Genomic DNA, 20,675 nt, shown 5'->3' on the forward strand with positions numbered 1-20,675 from the left:
CTATATTTAACAGCAATATTAATATAGCTACCAATATGTAAGACACCTGAATTTAGCCACGGAATAAAGGTCTATATATTGATATCCATCTATCTATTCAGACAGACTTTCTGTCGGCGACAAAGCAAGACATCCAACCTGACAGATATCTAGAAACGCTCGGGAAGGCATCGCAGAACGCTAGAATCGCGGTCAGATCTCCTCGCAGTACTTTTCACGCAGAGCGAGCAAAACCTTGACGAGCAAAGCCCGATCTTGCGTCAGATCGGGGATGTGTTGGCGAGCGCCAAAAAAGGTCAGCGACAGCATAATTGGGGGAAATATCTTGCAGTGTGTAGTAGCTCTAAATGGTGAAGGCCTGTCCTATTTTTAAAAAAAAAAAGAAAGTTTGTGATTGATTGATTGATTGAATACTTTAGAAGTTTGCATAAAAAAGCACATGAAAGTACAGTTTAAATGCAAGGTCAACTAAATAGGATTAAAAAGCCCATGAAAGCCTAATGGCTTGTTTCAAATGGGGTCCTGGTCCTTATGTACTCACTCAGTAACTTTAAACATAGACTGAGGGCCGGCCTGATGAATCAAGCCTCTCCATCTACCATTTAATATAGCCACACACACACACACACACACACACACACACACACACACACACACACACACACACACACACACACACACACACACACACACACACACACACACACACACACACACACACACACACACACACACACACACAGAACTGCACTCAAGGTATTTGTGTTTGTCATGTCTTATGTTTGATTATTATGTTTAACTTGATTATTATGTTTAACTACTTGTTTATTATTTTTAGGTGAGAACCTCTATAAGCCCTTTATGGGTTTCCTTTTCTCACCTGCACTTATTTCTGTGTTGTTTTAATGATGTTACCTTTGTTCTGTTTTTATTGTGCAAATATATAAATCAAATCAAAATCAAATGTACTCAATTCACAGTGACATTAAATGACGGACAGATATATACACTACTATGCAGAACATCATATAAACAGTTTACAAATTGAAAAATAAGAAAAATATGTACAGTAAAAAGTTCGAGGGGAAAAAAAAGGGGGGGGGGGTTAGGTTATGACTTTTACAGGGGCCAGTTCATGTCTTGTTCAAGTCTTGAGTGGCTGTCTCCCTCAAGATTCAAGTACTCACTCAGCCTCCAAAAATATATGTTTGACAATGCTTAGCCTCGATATCCAGGCTTTCATTTTCGTTCGCATTTTGCTCAAAAAGAATTAGCTTGGACAATGCTTGACGCTCAGAGCCAATATAAATTTCACCCCTAAACTTTGGAAGTGAATGTTTAGGGGGACCAATAGCGTTGTGGTCAGCCTGCTCTACTTTATGGAATAGAAATATGTCTATACAACGGCAGTAATACCCGAATAATGGGAATGCCGAGATGACAAGTAAAATGACTTCCATTGCCTACTTAAAGCTATGTCATACAACACTGTACTGTAGTTACTAAATACACTTGTCTGAGTAGAATTAATTACAAGTTGAAACCTGAATGAATTCCCACGCTTGTGTTACAGATGCGTGCATCCATATGAGGTCAAAGTGTGTCCTCCTCACCTTGACAGCTGCACATTTCCAGAGCCCATGGATTGAAGCCCGTCTGTGACATGTCCAAAACATAAAACGTTTCCAAATTGTGCATGCATCAAATGAAATAAAAATAAATAAATAAAATAAATTGTGCATGGATCATGCAACAGACATGGCTTCCAGTTCCTCTTCTCCCCCCATCTCCCCCATCGTTGATGTCTGAAGGGCCCCCGGCTTTTGGCCAGTCCCTTTACTGCAGCAACAGCATGGAAGCTTTCCGTAGGCACGCCTGTAGAAGATACCTGCAACAGACAGGGGGCAGTATAAATCAGTCATAGACGCACACAGGGGCTCAACCGGAACAGTCCATTATAAGTCCGTTATAATAACAGTGTAGATTACACAACACAAGATATTTCACTTAAAATGACACACCGTTCTAGAAGGCTATGTCACAAACAGACTCTTTCATAGAATAATATTTTGTCAAGTAATGTAAATGTTCCTGACTTCATTATAAATGTAAAATACTATGTGTTTACTCTCTCTCTCTCTGTGTGTGTATGTGTGTGTGTGTGTGTGTGTGTGTGTGTGTGTGTGTGTGTGCGTGTGCGTGCGTGCGTGCGTGCGTGCGTGCGTGCGTGCGTGCGTGCGTGCGTGCGTGCGTGCGTGCGTGCGTGCGTGCGTGCGTGCGTGCGTGCGTGCGTGCGTGCGTGCGTGCGTCCAGCTTCGTTTATGATAACAATGTGGTTCATCGTTGGAGAGCAGAGTGAGTGTGTGTGGGGGTTTTCTGCATCCTTACCTGCTAGGAGAGTGAAGGGCACAGATGACCAGGCATAAGGCTCAAAGTACTGCTTCGTCTCTCTCGCATTGTACAGTCGTTTGTCAGTGTGACACAATACAGTCCAGGTGACTATGGTCAAGAAGGTATGGCAAGCTGGGAAAGGTGGGAGTTTGGGAGTTAGAAGATTATTATTCATTGTGTGTGTGTGTGTGTGTGTGTGTGTGTGTGTGTGTGTGTGTGTGTGTGTGTGTGTGTGTGTGTGCGTGTGCGTGTGTGTTTGTGTACACTGTAAGAAAAAAAAGTATGCTGTGAATACTTGTGTGAGGACTCACATGAAAAGAGGAACAAATTCCCTGCAGCCTTTGGACATTTCAGCGGCATTGAAAATACCAACGATTCACAGCAAAAAATGAAGAATATCTTTGCAGTGAATGAGCTCCTAGGAACTTGGTAGAAGTCAGGCAAGGACCTGAAGGCAACCATGAGGCCACAGGAGCATGTCAGGCACCCAATCACGGAGGCAAGGACGAATCCTGCATCTGGGGCGGGGGGGGGGGGGGGGGGCAATCATAAGTAATCGAACATTCCTGACATCTTTGGATAATCGATCGGGTGATCAGTGAAATGTGAAATGTTATTTTAGCTCAGAGTTTACACATACAGGTCTACATGGTTGCATTTGTACTCTCATTTATACACCGATACTTTACTGTCTCAGAATAGAGCTCACTGTGAATTGTAAGTTAAAGAAAAAAGACAGCTTTAAAAAATTATAACATGAAAGCTTTTAATTTGTTCTTATTTTTCTTCAAATATATTGCATTAATTCAGTCGATATGATGCAGATTGGGCGAGCCGAGGGTCAAACCAGCTGACCTTCCAAAATTATAACATGAAAGCTTTAAATTTGTTCTTATTTTTCTTCAAATATATTGCATTAATTCAGTCGATATGATGCAGATTGGGCGAGCCGAGGGTCAAACCAGCTGACCTTCCAACTGCCAGGCAAACTCTCTACTCACTCAGCTACTTTGACATGACCAACCGAAGGGGATTCATGCATGTTTCACTCGAATACTTCTAGGCTTCTATGTCCTTCAACAAAATGATATATGTGCTTTCAATCTGACTGGTGGGTCTTAACAATATAGTGTACATGCATGTACTTACGCCAAGTCACAATACCCACAGTGACACATAGCAGGCTGGTCCCCACAATGGCAAAGATTAAACTCCAAATCATGAATCTGTCCTTTTTCGCCAGTTCCTCTGACTCAACGTCACTGTCACGGCACCCAGACAGGAAGAATTATGGGAGATAAGGAAGATGAACAAATATGAATTGAACGAGACACACAGTTTTAAAACAGAAATTCTGATCCATCCAAAACAGCAAGCATTACAAATGACAAAACAATCAAAGCAAAAGCTATGTGAAGGACTCAAAGTGGTTCTAAATGACTACTGTATGCAGTGGCGCGGGAAGGGGGGGGCTATGGGGGCTGCAGCCCCCCTGGTGATGGGATATTTTATAATATATATATATTTCTATTATCACAGCGGTCTGTTACGGTCATGGATGAACTTCAACCTGGTGTTTGCACTGTCTTTCTGCCTTTTTGTGTGGGGAAAAACACAGAAAACCCCCCAAAAATCGCGCGAGTCCCCCCGCACGCACAGCCCCCCTAGGTATTAAGGACTTCCCGCGCGCCTGACTGTATGAACAGTCAATGTCATACAATGATACAATGGTTCCCAACCTTTTATGGATGAGGGCCCACTTGAAAATCTAGGAAAAAAATGCATTTGCAGTCCACCCATTCAGCATTCTGCTGCCGTGTTAAATGGTCAGATGGGTGGGCCGTGAGCAATTTCAGAGCATGTTTTATTTTAATCGCTTGTGATGGATTAATGGAACTAGCGTAGTATACGTTAAATTCCTATTTACCGGTATCACAATGAAAACTAGTTTTTCAAGGTTTTAAAGAAAAGAAAAGAGTAAATAAATAAATAATTAAATGCTGGGACACTGTCGCCCAGAGAAAAAATATTCCCTCTGTGACATTTCCTTCTCCTGTAGCAGAATGATGAAAACAGGTTGTCTCGCGGAACATGGTGAAAAAACTGTCAACTCGAGATAGAGACGCTTTAATGAAAAAGTTAAACAGGGAGTGGACGGAGACGGAAATCTTTGGATGAAGTCATTTCCGTATCCGTGTGAGTTACAGTGAAAGTGGTCACTCCGGGTGATAGAGAACAGCACAATCTTTTTTTTTAAATGTATTTAAGAGGCGTTACAATTTGTTTAGTTTGGTAAAATCGTTTTGTTTTGTTTGGCATATCCATCTTTTATTCAAACTTGTAGCGTGACTAGCGACACTAAACTACTTGATTCTGCATTATGTGGGGGGACAATACCCGGAAACCACTTACATATTATCTAGAAGAGGCTTCTCATGTATCTCAAGAGCTTGGTAGAACATTTCTTTGGATGGGTTGGACTTCAGGAGGTCATAGAGTTCCCTCATTGTATCTTGACCGGTGTACTTAGACAGATCAGCGTGGACCACTTGGGTGATGACCTTCTTCTCAAGGAGCAAATCCAGTATCGGTTTGACTTTTTTCACATTTCCAATCAGCAAACGCCGGTGTTTGTCAACAAACCATGTCGCTGAAGCTAAAGGGAATGAAAATAGAGTTGCGGGTGAGACTCTGTGGGTGAATCATATTTAAACATGTTTCTGAACATTCTATGGATTAAAATGGAAAACGAAAAAATAAATGACATGGCGACTGGTTGAAACAGCCTGTGGTGAGTTGGACAGCTGAGGCTTGTGGATATGCGGAAAGAACAGAAGTGTCTATATCACGTGTCTTTCCACATATATCAAACCGTTTGTCCGTTACCACCGCAAGTTTAACCGGGTGACATGTAAGCGACTGTTACTCAGCAATCACACACCATCTTAAAGGGATAGTTCACCCAAAAAAATATTTTTTTTCCTATCGATTAGTCACCCCATGGAGACTTTAATTCGTGGATATTTTTTTGTTTTTGCCGCCCTAAGCCAATAATTTGATGACCAGCGGACCGGTAGGCAGCGGTTCCGGTAGGAGACTCTTTTGACTCTTTGAGTCTCCTACCGGAACCACATTATTGGCTTAGGAATGCAACAAGAACAAAAAAGTATCCATGAATTCAAGTCTTCATGGGGTGACTAATCGATAGGAAAAAAAGTATTTTGGGGGGGACTATCCATTTAATCAAATCCTGTAGCGTGCACCATTATTTCCATAATAACGCAAGCTCCACCAATCAGATAGATCGATGTTACGTGGATGTTATGCTTTCTGTGTGAGATCGTGAGTTAAACATGTTTAATATGTTCTGTATTGCATACAGAATTGTGGCGTCTAAGGAGCATATTATAGCACCTTTTTACAACCAGGACACCAGAACCATGCACGCGCGCGCGCACACACACACACACACACACACACACACACACACACACACACACACACACACACACACAAACACACACACACACACACACACACACACACACACACACACACACACACACAAATGTCTCTTTCATAACTCACCATCAGATTCAGGGTGCCGTTCAGGGTCTGCATAAGAAGGACATACAGGGTCTGCATAAGATGAACATACAGGGTCTGCATAGGAAGAGCAGGACAATGTGAGCTCTGTGAATGGACATGACATCCTGGCAATGGGACTCTTGTCATTATCTATGGTTATTAGAAAAACTACCATTTTTTTGGGCCTTAATTAACTCATCCAGTCGCTGACGTCCAAAGTTTCATAAGCCCAGAGCGCCATTGACGTAGCCGACGTCCGTTTTTGAAGAAGAAAAAAACGTCCAGAACCCAAGATAAAGTGATCCGAAGATTTACTGCTCCATTCACTTCTTGGTTAACTTATTACTTAAAAATCCTGTATCTCGGCCAAAAGTGGAATAAAGGGAACGGGAGGTCGCGATGACATTTTCTTTTTTTCGGAAGCACAGTGAAATCCTCTGTGATTAGCAACCATCAGGGGATCGATCATACTGGAGATAAATATTCTGTGACTACTTGAAAATCTAAGAATAAATCTCTGGCACTGGGCAAACACAGCCAGAAATAAGTCTGGCACTAAATGAGTTAAGAATGTTTTTTTGCTTCTTGACTATACATTGTAGTTCCGTTTTACAAACGTATTTAGAATATTAATGGCACATGGCAAATGTTCCCTCTTGATACCAGCTACTGTACGCGTGTGTCTGTACGCGTGTGTCTGCCCATAAATTATTAAGTCTTGCTTTGTCTTTTTTTAAAGTGATTCCAGTGCAGAAATAAAGACATAAATAAATGTAAAGAAAATAAGTTAAGTAAAATCTGATCTTACCATAGTCCTCCAACAGGTGGGGTTGGTGTTGCTTAAGGGCTTCATAAAATGCTGCTTTTATGACTATTCCACCTGAATCTAGCACCTTTACATATAGTATCCTCATTTGGCCCCTGCTTGTCGTCTCAGCGTGAATATAGCCATAGATCTCTGGATGGACAAAGACTCCTAGACTGTCTACTATAGCCAAGACTATGGAAACATCTTGAATCAAACGTGCCCTGTGCTGGGTCACAAAACGTGCTGTTTGAAAGAAGAAAAAAAGAGTGGATTAGGAACATTCATCACAGCAAATTATTTCATAATAATGATAAATAAAGTAGGCTACTCTGCATCTCTACATCCGCTCATAACTAGTAGTGTAACAACTGTTACATTATTTTGTAGGTTTGGAATGAGATGTTGAGGATGTACACCAAAAGGTAGCACCAGCCAACAACCTAGGACAGAAAAAGCTCACCTTTTGCATCCATGTGAAGTTGAGTCCCACTCCTATCAGCAGCATCCTGTTGAACACAATCATGTTATTTTAATCATGTGATGCTTGAGCGCAATTAAGAGCGTTAACATTATGTCTTGTTGTATGATAGCCTACTGACTAGTGTAGTGGCCAACCTGAAATCCACCACATGAGATGTTTCCCTGTTTGTTTGTATTTTGGTGAGACATGTGGATTAAGCTGTCTGTCCCAGACAATGAAATGCATATTGATGGTTCCCAGTGTTGGGCAAGTTACTTAGTTTTAGTTATAGTTTAGTTAGGGACGTTTATGTCCCCAGGAAGCGGCGAAGGCAAGACCCACCCAACTCTGCCTCCGATTGGATCATCAACTCTCAATAGCTATATTCAGGAATACCTAAACGCTCCTAAAGTTTTTTTATTTTGCAGCTTTTTTATAGGGTCCCCCCATGATACCTTTTCTCATTTTTTGTGACATGGTATAGACGAATCCACAGACGCGCTGCCTGTAGCTGCCTGTAGGCGGCCATTGCTGCGGTGTCGCGTCCGCGGAGTGTTGACGCCGCAGTAATGGCTGCGCGCAGGGCAGCGCTCCGTGGATTCGTCTATAGAGAAAAGTATCTCAATTTGCCATTGTTGTACTTTAATGTTTTGATGAGAAGTATTTTATCAATTTATGGGGGGTTCAACCATATAGGCTACTGACCCGTGCGTTTTGAAAACCTTACACCCACACCTAACACCATGCCACAAATCTAAAACCTGTCACTAAGTGCACAATCTTTATCATTTCTGTACATATTCCCTCCCAGCTATTATAACTACAGCTTGTAGCAGTTTGTCAGAGCTAATCTCACAAACCGTTGGGCCGATCAGCACCCAATTGCTTGTGCACATTACCAGTAGGTCACAGATGTAGCTCCACTAATTTCCCCAACATATGTTTTACACTTTTTGAAATATCTAACTGTAATTGTATGTATCATGTAATTATTTCCACAAATGTGCAAATTATCTCATTAAATTATGCACAATACCAACATTTCCTCAACAGAATTCTACTGGTAAAATCACCTTAGGGCCAACTTTTTATAAGACCATTGCTTTCCAAAACGTATTGTCTAGAAGTCATATAAATGATTCCCACACATCACGGTTTCATATGGGGGTAGGTTTGTTTAGAGAGTGATAACTGCCATTAAGCTACTATTGGCAGGGTTATCATACCAAAATATAAACTAAAGACATGTAGGAAGACAAAAATACAAAAACATTACGGTCACCTTAGGTGGTACCAATATGTGAAAATATCAGTGTTGGCCCCTGGACTATATTACTTTATGATGGAGACAAGACTCTTACCAATAGTAACAGTCATCACAGTCATCACAACCTATCACGGGGCTGCCATCATCTGGTTTGTTTCAGCCGGGACAGATCCACATCCGGTTTCCTCAATCTCATCATCTCGTACCTATAAGGTGAACAAATGGATCATAAATAAATGTTATCAATAACACCAGACCTCGGGAATGACAAGTTGGAAATGCATGCCCACCCAGTTAAGCAATACCCGTTGTCCTTTTTATGCCCATATAGGCATGCTCAAATATGGAGTCCAGGCCAGTTTATGATGTCATCCGGTCAACCGCCATTGACGGAGATCTCCATCTTTTCCAATTCCACAAGAGGGGCTCTAACGCGACTTGGGAATGATCCTAGGACCTTGAAAGAAGGAATGGATGGATGTGGTGTCATTCCACTACTTCTTTATGAGTTTTAGAAAAAACGTCCTTTCTCTGTTTTTTCTCTTTTTTTGGTGAAAACGGCTGCCGACCGGAACAAAATGGTAAAAAAAAAAAACTGGCAGAAGCAACATAATTAATTAATTATTAAGGGTTAGGGACGGTTTATTAATTATTAATTGTTTCAATATTACAATCAATCACCATGCTTGATCAGTTTCACAAGACTTGAACGATGCATAGAATTGCATACAATTATGCATATTAGCTGCATCATAAATCCATTTTCGGTTTAATTAGTATGATGCCATCATTAGGTTAGCATAAGTAAATATGTTGCGCTATCCTGATTATCAGACTGAAGCATCGTGAAGCAGTCCACTCAATGGAGCCAGGCTAATGTTGTACAGTATTGCCAACCTTGGGAAAGTGTGTTGTACCACACTCTCACCCTTTCGTACCACTTCCACGGTGGTGCACGTTGCATCGTTTTGAATATGGTCATATCCCCAACCACTTCCATATCACCAAGTTATTCAACATATAAAATCAGCTTTCGATTGATACCATTATCAATCACAAAATTATGTTGATGTTACATTGATTCATCACAATATGTTTTCATCGGTATCATGCATCCCTAATGCACATGTACAGTATTTGCCTATTGCCTAAATGTACTAGCCCGGAATCCAGAAGAATCTGCCAGTGCAACAAAAAAATAAATGCCCTTGAACGAAGTGATATTAGTCTGGCCATGCCAGGCTAACTTGCCCTAGCAATCCCTCTCTGGACAAGACAAGACCTAGCCTTGGATCAAGACTATTTTATCGAGTCTGACTTTGTCAAAATTGATAAAATACATCTATGATAGTCTTGATCCAAGGCTAGACAAGGCCTAATGTGTCCTTCCACCCTGCACAGCCAAAACGCTTCATGTTCTCCGTTGTTGATAAGAGAGTGTAGGCTATTCAAGATCATCAACTCTCAATAGCTATATTCAGGAATACCTAAACGCTCGCCCCAAAACACAGTCGCCTCAGGGCAAATCCGACGACCTTGGAACGGTCGCCACCTGGTATTCCTAAACGTTACCTCTCAGTGAACTATACCTAAACCTAACCTTATTCCTAAACGTAACCTCAGTAAACTATGCCTAAACCTAACCTTATTCCTGAACGTAACCTCAATAAAACTACATTCAGCTCTTGCTGCTATCTTTAATTATTATGAATAATATTCTCCGGTAACACTTTATCATTATGATTACATTCATACACATAATTAAGGCTTAGTTAAGGCTTTATTAATGATTAGCTCATTAATAAGCTATAAGCTCTTATGCATAGGCGATTTTAGCCCCTGTCAGGAGGGGGGGGGGGGCAAAATAGACAATTTTACATCAAGGTGCCCAGATGTCCCTCGTGCCCTCCCATCCTGTATCCTCTGTAAATAGCAGATGGGCTGGGCTCACAGATCAACACATTGTCAAGAGACAACACTATTAATCTACTGTCACCAGCATGGCTAATACAGTGCAAATACATCATCCTATATTAAGAGCACTGAATAAAAACGGTACTCTGTCTGCAAAGTAGCCTACTTAAGCCAATAAAACAATTAGGCTAAACTAGCAGTAAGCAAAACAAACAATGTAACTAATAATGCAAAATTCCATGTAGGCAGGAGTCATTACCATGGCAGCTTGTGATGGACATTTTCATTAATATTTCATTTTTGCCACGGACATGCAAAATTATGATATTACCAAAAACACATTGGCCTAGCCCTAAATGTATACTAATGGGCTCCTAATGTGTCATATGTTCTATTCCAATGTGCTGCACATTTTAAAACAATAGTCTGTCTGCATTAACTACTGAGCCACTTAACCACCAAAAGAAAAATCCTAATTATTTTGGAACTCAATAATTGAGTCTAATCAGTACAGACAGCATATTATACATCTATGGCTATTATAGAGATTGCTGGCTTTTCAAAGGACAGTGTTACTTGAGGACAAAAGGAGATCAAATCAAGTTCTACCAGCAGGGTTGGGCAGCATTTATTTCCAGAGGGCCATACTGACCTCGATAAAGTGAATGACACATTGTAATTTAATTAAAACTTGAAACACATAGTGTTGAATTAAGTTAAAACTGCATGCATTTGGTAGATATGCCAGACTATCTTTACAATAAGGTCTTTGCTTTCACAACAAGTTTCAGAAAAAAAAGTTTCAATATTACAATCGATCACCAATCTTTTTTTTTTTTTTTTTACAGCTGCGCTGTAGGCTACTGTACACTCTGTACTCTGTACGAGGTTACAATGAAAAGATTACTTACATAAAACAATCCACGTCAATGCCGTATCAACTTTTAAATGAGCCTATGAATTTAGACAGTATCTTATCTTAACTGATATGCACCACTCCAAAGGTCACTGATAAAACACATTGCATTATGTTATAAATTTGGACTCAAGGCAGACTGTTTCACTGTTACATGGAAGAATGCAGGTATGTACTCGAATGGTAAATATGAATTACTATTAATTGAAGTCGAGTTAAATTAAATTGTCCCAAACATATGGCAGCCTTTTAGAATGTAGTTTTTTGGGGGGGTCATTTTGTTTTTCTTTGAGGACTTGGCGGGCCGGATTGAGATGGTCAAAGGGCCGGGTCTGGCCCCCGGGCCGTATGTTGCCCATATGTGAGCTAAACCATTGGTTTTGTTTGGCAAGGTACGGTAGCTAGTTGAGGTTTCCATTAAGGTGATCAGGTATTCTGCTGTTGATGAAAAAGTCCAAGGCATGCAAATGTAACAATGGAAAAAAGACACACACTACAAGCTACACTTGATTTGATTTATTAGACGTAATAATTACGTACATGTTAAATGCTTCTCATGGAAACGTCAAGGATGAAATGCCAATGGAACACTGTAACAAGGAAACTTGAGAGACAAAAAAGATATGTAGGCTTACATGATGATCGAGTGATTAATACCTCTGATACGTGTAAAAGTGGAGATCATTTTACTAAACACATGTTTTCTGGCAGAACGTTCAAATGCACATGAAACTAGAGGACAATATCTGACTCCAATTCTTAGGAATGGATTATTGGGTGAGTAAACACGCAGCAAGGAGAAGATTTATGCCGCAGAGATCAGTGTGATGTCCGGGAGGGGATAGGACCCCGCTGTGTATTTGGAATACAGACATTCTAGGGCTAGTTCTTTCCTTGCCAAACGTGTGAACTCCATGAGTTCCAACTCCAAGACCCACGCTACCAATACCATAGATTAAACCAGTAACCACTAACCAGTGAGGAAACAACAACTTAAGTTAAAACATAACTTAGAAAAGCTTGAAAAATATAGAAATGACAGACTCACCTCCTCCAGCCTCCACACATAGAGTTAAAAAATAATCGATAGGGCACCGGAAAATCCCGCCCATTCACTTGTATGGAGTTGCTCACCCAGTAGTCTCGCTTAGCCAGACAACTGGGGAAGAGAATGTGGCACGCTTTGAAGTTGCCTGCATGGCAACTGCAAGCACCACACCTTAAAGGGACACCATGAATTTTAACTTTTTCTTCTTTTTTGTGTGTTTTTGGTCTCCCCTACCTCTCTTCTATCCTCAAAAAATACCTCAGTTTGAACACTCAGGCTTTCACAGCAAATCTGGGGTTTTCTGTAAATTGGTCTCAAAACAGGCCAAACTGATTTGGTCCCTGACGTGACGTCACGTGATTTGTATATCCCTCCCGTTTTTCAGTAAAAAAAAAAAAAGAAAAAAAAACTTTTTTTCCACACAGAACCAGGAGATAACATGCATACAAACTGGCTCAATGGTGCCCGTGCCAAACAGGACAATGTGGTATTGCAGGTGAAAGTGCTTTATAAGCCAGAGAGAAGTTAGTTGGAATGAGTATATCTGAGGCTTGATTTAGGCTCAAACCTTTTGAAAAACGTTTGAGGGACATAAACAATAATGATATTAAATATTATTATTATTATTAAATTCATGGTGTAGTCCCTTTAAATCTCTACAGGTTGTTACACGTTACAACTGCTAAAATGCCATAAATAATGGGTTATTTTCATAGTACTTTTTATGAATGCAGATATTATAATCAGACAACCAACAAATGTACTAAGGATTTATTATTTATAAACCAGCAGCAATGGTACATATAATCCGTGAGCCAGGGGGGTTGGTCAGTATCACCTGAGGGGAATAATGCCCATAGTGATTTTTGTCATGGTATATACATCAGGGGCGTCGTGTCATGAGGGCCAGTGGGGCCGCGGCCTGGTCAGTAAAGACCCTGCCCCGTCTAGTGATGTGTCGGTCATGATCGATTTGTTCAAGAACTAGTTCTTTGACGTGAACGTGAACGAACACGTTCACTTCTCGAAACTGTTACGTTCACGATTTCGTTCATGCCCCCCCTCCCCCTCCCCCGCACACTGCACACACGACAGGCGGGCTGTTATTCCTCCCGCGACAGACAGACCATCAGACAGACAGAAAGCTGTGCTGTAGAGTTTTCCTGTATAGACATGCATGCATATTGCTATTTGAATTGAAATAAAGGTAGCCTACTGTTGTTCCTGGACAAAAGACAGATAGTGTTAGCACCACATTTAAGTATCAAAATAAATAAATATGCATGGTCCTAAAGGACAGATAGGTCAATTAACACGTTTTAGTTTGAGTAGAAGATGCAAATAGTATGCTACAGCTACTATTCATGAAGTTAATAGTATAGTTAAAGACATGGTTGGAAATCGATAGTCATGTGAGTGTACTGACTTGGGCTGCTTTGTATAAAAATTATTATTGTTATTATAAATAATTATCTTCAAATAAAAAATAATTTACATTATATATTGCAGTAATTTATTACTTCTACACATTATATTACAAAGAAGATGGTGCAATTAGATGGTGAATGACAGTGCTGTGTTTCTGTGCAGACTGTGCAGTCATGTCAGTGGGATCAGACGCACACAGTTGCATGCAGTTAGCGTAGCGCATCGCATACGCTCCGCCAGGACCGGAAGCGCTACTGAACGAGAACGTGAACGAATCATTTGAACGAATCTTTACCGTGAACGTGAACGAAATCGTTCGTTCACCGAAATGAACTGTTTTTCCCACCACTAGCCCCGTCTAGCTGCTAAAACTGCTGGGCAAGATTCGCATGGGAAAAAAACAACATAACAACATTAGCAGCCCCTCACCCTCTTCTGTTGTAGCCAACCACAGCAAGTCGCCTTTGTTTACAAATTGCCCTCAATTGCAATTCGGCCGAATTGTAAATGAGGGCCATTTGAAAACCGGTTAGGCCGCCTGATGCAACTGAAATGGTAAAAAACTCTCAATGTCTCTGGCAGTGTTTTTGGTGTAACAGTTAAAGAACAGCAGCTTGATTCATTTTGGACCCACCTTGCAATCAAAGAATGCAAGGGTGAAAAATTTTACACACTAATTAAGGTTTTGGATGCGTGCACAGCTGGCGCCTTCTCCAGTGTCCATTGTTTCTTAAACACATTGATAACACTGCCAATGACCACATGCGCCGTTGAAAGCCTATTTGCTATCATGCACTTTATGTTATAACACTAGGCAAAAATTACACGGGTCAATATATGAAAACATACTACTTAACCCCCCAAATACATTATTAAAAAGGTTTTTCAATTGGTTCCGGTACCTTTAGGCATGCTAAAGAACATACTAAAAATCTAGGAAATTGTCTCGGAAAGCCGTAATTTTCTAGATTTGCCAGGAGCTTAAAATGGCTTTATAACCAATACTGTTTAACCTAGAAAGGTGTCTAACCCTATGTTTTAGGGTTCAAGGAATGTGGCTGAATCAGTGAAATTGCCATCAGTTAATTACTTATTGCCAAATCATGGCGATGGTGATGTTCCATTGTACTAAATTGTGTTGAAAACAACAAATTGTATTGCATGTATGTGAGGGAATCTGTGAACTTATGGTGATTCATATGGGGATTCATAAGGGGGGAGGGGGATCATAGGTGTAGAATCTATTTCTGATGTTATATTTTCAATTGCCGGTCAGTCTTAGGCCTATGTGCTAAAGGTCAGGTCAAGGTCTCTCTCTCGTACCTTATCATCCAACCAGTTGTCCAAGTAGGCAGCAGTTAGGCTACTGTATGGTCACTGGTTGACATGTACAGTATTCACCTCACGATTAACATGCAGCTGTTTGTTGACACCTTGCAGGTATGCAGGAATCAGCCAGAACAGCCCTATAATATAATTGTGCATCCCGGTGGGATGCATGTTATGCAGTCATTCATCAGCTGCATTGTAAAACTGATGCAAGGTTCAGCACTGGAAATGCATGTGGTTGCATTATGGGGGGCTGACAGGCAAGTTCAGTGGTACGTCCTGAGTGTATCAGCAGCGCTCTTGAAGTGGTTTCTGTCAATTGGGCCAAAGACATTTGAACAGATACAGCAGTAGCCTACCCGGACACTGCACATCTCCATCCTCATGGCTGACAGTGGGTAGACAACTTCGTCCTACACTTCATATCCACCAGTTTGAAAGTGCAGGGAGACACATTGACATTAACTTGTCACCTTCTCTCTTATGAAGCACATGATGAAGTACTTCTTCCGTGCTGGCCATGTGAATCATTCCGATTGAATCATTGCAAACAGACCACTAGGGGGCGAGCCCAACTTGTTTGCGATGGTTTTTGAAAACCTTATGCCCATACCCAGGCATGCAATGCTCATTTCGTCATTTGGTATGTTCTGGCACTCTATTTCAATGACGTGACGCGCACGTCGCTTAACACCTACACTGCAAGTCACACAATGGACAATTGATATGCATCTAGGCTTATTCCTATGTTAATTCGCTAGGTGTGAATCGGGAACCTTTGAAAACTTTGTTGAGGTGCGAATTTAAAGTAGTTTTAAATCTATGTGTGTGCCTGCGCGTGCTCCTGGTCAAACAGGTTCCGGCACGGCGTGCAAGGCCAGTGAGCATTGCACCCCTGCCCATACCTAACACCATGCCAAAAATCTGAAACTTGTCACCAAGTGCACGATTTTCATGAATTCCCCCTCAGCCAATCTGGGAAACCATGGTGGAAAAAAAGGTAAAAAAAACAACGCCCTCTGCTGTTGTTTTCCTTTGAATTTGGTTCTGGGGGGACCTCCCAGTAGAATGAGGATAACATGTCCATGTTGGCTGGTAGGTCCGCCTTCAGCCCCCCACTTCCAGTCCATGTGTCTTTGTTTACATTCCTAACATTCCTAACTATACACGTTGTAATAGGAGCTCCCGACAGATTCAGCTGCAGAGCTCCCAGCTAACACATGTTCACAGAAAGCTTTGAGCAGGGCCACTGCTGTCCATTTTGGCTACATGTTCCTTCCTTCCTTCCTTCCTTCCTTCCTTCCTTCCTTCCTTCCTTCCTTCCTTCCTTCCTTCCTTCCTTCCTTCCTTCCTTCCTTCCTTCCTTCCTTCCTTCCTTCCTTCCTTCCTTCCTTCCTTCCTTCCTTCCTTCCTTCCTTCCTTCCTTCCTTCCTTCCTTCCTTCCTCCATTCATTCATCCATTCATCAATGCCACAAGCAGATAATAAAGCCACTATAAAGTTGAGTTGAGTTCAACCAGATTATTATTTTGATAGGATATGGTCTGGGGTCATCAAAATGATGTTGAATAGATTTTACACACCATTATAATGTTCTTATTTTGACCATAATACCCAATTACTGAGTGTCAAGTGTACAGGTTTTCTTCAGAATATGTACACTGATTTACTATGACACTATGGCACTTATGAGTCCACTAGTGGTTCTCAAACATTTTATCTGCAAGGACCCCATTACTCTGAAAGTGTACAAATGGAACGGGTCCATTTGGTTCCATTTGTGCACTCTCAGAGCTGTTATGGTCATCTCTTTATAAGTTTCTGGTAATATTATTGTCCGCTCATTTTGTATGTCCATGGCAAAAAAATAAAAAAAGTTGACAAAAATGTCCACCACAAGCCAGCATGGCGATGATCCCTGTATACTATATGGTTTTGGATACTAGGTTCATTGTTTACCTGTGTTCCTAGTTTACTGAGGCACTTCACTGTCTCTCTGCATTTGATGTAGGCTATGTGAATACCTTGATTGTTGTAAGTAGCTCTGTTTTAGGCCAGGGCTTCTTCAAAATACCTGGAATGTGAATTGTGTGTGTGACCATTTTAGAAGTGGGATGTACAGTACATTTGACCACAGTCTGGAAGAGGCATTCCTTACAAAGTTTCTACCAATGTCTTAAGTCATAATAGTCTTATACAGCTTGGTCCATAGTCCATAGTGTCCATAGTTGTGAAAGGCCTGCAGATTGCAGGAATGCCCAAGCCAAGAGATACATACATACATACATACACACACACACACACACACACACACACACACACACACACACACACACACACACACACACACACACACACACACACACACACACACACACACACACACACACACACACACACACACACACACACACATATATAATAAACTTTATTTGTATAGCACCTTTCATGACATGAAATGCAGCTCAAAGTGCTTTACAGAGCAAGAATACAATTACAGTTAGAACCAATTTAACAATATATATAACAATATATATATTAATATAGCATTAGATATGCAAATAAACAACTTGTTATACTTAGGTATGCAAACAAACAACTTGTTATATACTTAGGTATGCAAATAAACAACTCGTTATATACTTAGGTATGCAAACAAACAACTTGTTATATTCTTAGGTATGCAAATGAACAACTTGTTATATACTTAGGTACGCAAACAAACAACTTGTTATATACTTAGGTATGCAAACAAACAACTTGTTATGATACTTTGTGTTTGTATGTGCTAAATGTTTATTTTATAATCCCTCCTTACATCTTGCCACTGCTGCTTTGTTTAGGTCGATTTCAGTGTTGGATGAGTATTATTTTAGCTTTTACTGTGATTTTACTGTGTTTATTTCATGATTTGTCTGTTTGTTTCTCCCCCAAATACGAGTCCTGTTTAATCCACAGTCTGAGGGAGCTGAGTGCTGCAGCCTACCGGCTACAAGGGGTTTCACAATAAGTTTCACTATAAAGAACGAGCACACCATTCAAGTAATAGGGCGACAGAAAAGAACATGGATGGACGCGTCCATTGAAGATCAATGTAGAAGTGGCGCCATCCTCTTTCCATGGTGGCACTCTTTTATTGTTCCTGCATGCTGTGTGCGTGTGCTGTGTGGTTCTATAGGCTTTAGGTGGGTTTAGAGTAGCCTATTTTATAGCTTTAGCTTGGCTCCCCAATAAGGTTGTAGCCCACTGGCCAACTGACTCTGCTGTAACTTAATTAGTTGTGTACTTTATATTGTATGGTGGCTGTAATCTGTGCTTTTAAGAGTTATTGAGCTGAAATGCATGGATTTGTGATTTTAATTAAGAATCTAATAAATAACTGCCTCATGCACAGTACCGCTTACCTTTTATGTGTTTGGGGGAAACTCACGTCTCGTTAATATTATCTGTGTTTTTGGGGAAGCCAATTTATCATACATTACAAATTCATCTATGTTGATCTAACATCTTCAAGGTGGCGTTGATTAAATTCCTTGCCACACCAGGTTACATTTGCAATGATTACTATCAGAATATAGAGCTTTTTCACATTTATTTAGACATAATATCACTTAAACCACCTTTACTCGCTGAAATTATCTCTCTGCATGTTCTACTTCACAGACAAGGCGTTCCTAATGATAACATACATCTCTGAATTGAGGTTCTGGTTGGTAGAATGGAACATCCACCAAAATCATCACTTCCACACAAGTTTTACTTTGTTTGGGTTATGAGTTTCACCATCACAATCAACTGCCTAAAAGTACCTGTCACCTGTTAAGGTTAGGGTTCGTGTTCGTGTGGTTAGGGTTAACATTAAGGTTAGGCATAGTGTTTGTGAGGTTAGGGTTAAGGTTAGGTTTCGGCATAGTTTTTGTGAAGTTAAATGTTAGGGTTTGGTGCAACCTGGGCGACACACCAATGAAAGAGTGAGTCCCATCTCTGAGGAGGGCTTTCGATCGACAGTTCAGAAACCTGCCTACCCGACCCCTTTTTCTGGGGTTTAGGAACAGTGGTTCTCAAAGGCGGATCTGAGGACCCCCAGGTGTCAAGGGGGTCCTCGGCTAAATAATTGAATTGATAGTTAGGAACCAAATGGACATTAACAGATTTGTAACTCTCAGAGTTATGGGGGTCCTTCGCCTAATGAATACCAAACTGGGGGTACTTGGAAAAAAGAAGAAAGTTTGTCATGCACTGGTTTAGAACATGAATAAAGGTCCATCTATCTACACCTCCCCCAAAAACCAGTAGGGGTCAGCAATGGACTATATGGACGGAATTGGGAATATAGGCATCAGGTGAGTGGTGAGCAGGACCCAAACACAGACAACTGTAGGAAAGATTGTTTGTCTCTAACATGTTTATTTAAACTAAATTATCCCACAAACTGGGCAGGCAAAACATAAACATGTACAACATGTAGGCCTACACAGAAGGCATAAAACCAAAATGAACAAGTAATCACACCATGGAACTAGGAACTAATAAAGACCAGTGGTGTTGTTACGACCCGCTGTCTAGGGTAGGGAAGGCAACGTAATAATGGAGGACAACAGCGCTTTAAAAAATGAATTGCTTTTATTTTCATTTCTTGAGCAGAGACTTTAACTATTTTTGTCTTTTTTAAGTGCAAAAATAAAACTAAAAATAACTGACTAATACAAAAGAAAATACCCCTAACCTTAACTCTTGACCAAAATAAAAATACAATTTCTAATCTTACCTAACTAAATAAAACAGAGACAAATTGGGAATTTGGTAAACCAACCAAACATACCAAAAAGCCCTACATAGTGATTAATCAAGTATTAAAGAATGAATTCAAAAATATAAACACAACTGAAGGACTCAAAGTTAACGAGTGGCAAATCTAACAAACTGAACAAAAAGGTTACAAAAGGCTACAGCAGTAGAGAGCTAGAGTCTCTGCTGCTGTTAAGATGCCAGTCCCCACTGCTGCTAGAGCAGAGAATCAGAATCAGTTTTATTGTCACATCACAGGTTTACAAGGTAAAAAAGTGGGTGAAATTCTTTTTTGTACATCGTTCCCAGAGTGAGGCTTAATAGGTGAGGACTCCGGATAACAGCCACTCACGGCTAGGGCATGGACAGGGGTGACGAATGAGAGCAGGGGACAGGGTATGGAAGATTTTATTAGGCTGGACCTGTCACAGCCTGTGTACAATCAGCCACTTCACACTCATACCAGCAATCAGCACCACACCCAGTCTCGCAGCTTTCACACCATTCTCCACCTTATGAATACATAAAAGCAACAATAAAACACAAGCGACAAATAATACCGCAATATTCCAAAGCATCATAATTATCCCAAATAAACCAAATACTAATATATGATAATTGATACAAATACGGCTGGCCGTAACAGGTGTAAAGAAACTAAGTACATGTACTCAAGTACTGTCCTTAAGTACAATTTTGAGGATTTTTTACTTTGCTGGAGTATTTACAAATTTCAGTA

At 40.7% G+C, this 20,675-nt stretch overlaps 2 long non-coding RNA genes across 2 annotated transcripts in view; both read right to left on the minus strand.

The window, feature by feature from the left end:
- Positions 1–3,556: 3,556 nt before the first annotated feature.
- LOC308094180 overlaps positions 3,557–20,675 on the minus strand; it is a 35,447-nt gene continuing 18,328 nt past the window's right edge. The window contains exons 4-6 of the long non-coding RNA XR_013933927.1: positions 5,157–5,177; positions 4,804–5,047; positions 3,557–3,653 (exon numbers count right to left, since the gene is read on the minus strand). This is a non-coding gene — a long non-coding RNA (uncharacterized lncRNA). The remainder of the gene's footprint in view (positions 3,654–4,803; positions 5,048–5,156; positions 5,178–20,675) is intronic.
- On the minus strand, positions 6,798–8,703 carry LOC308094181. The gene is made up of 3 exons (XR_013933928.1): positions 8,640–8,703; positions 7,248–7,293; positions 6,798–7,030 (listed from the first exon to the last, which is right to left on the minus strand). It is a non-coding gene; the product is annotated as an uncharacterized lncRNA (long non-coding RNA).

This window comes from Gymnoscopelus braueri, assembly GCF_963280865.1.
Source record: "Gymnoscopelus braueri genome assembly, chromosome: 10".
NCBI lineage: Eukaryota > Metazoa > Chordata > Actinopteri > Myctophiformes > Myctophidae > Gymnoscopelus > Gymnoscopelus braueri.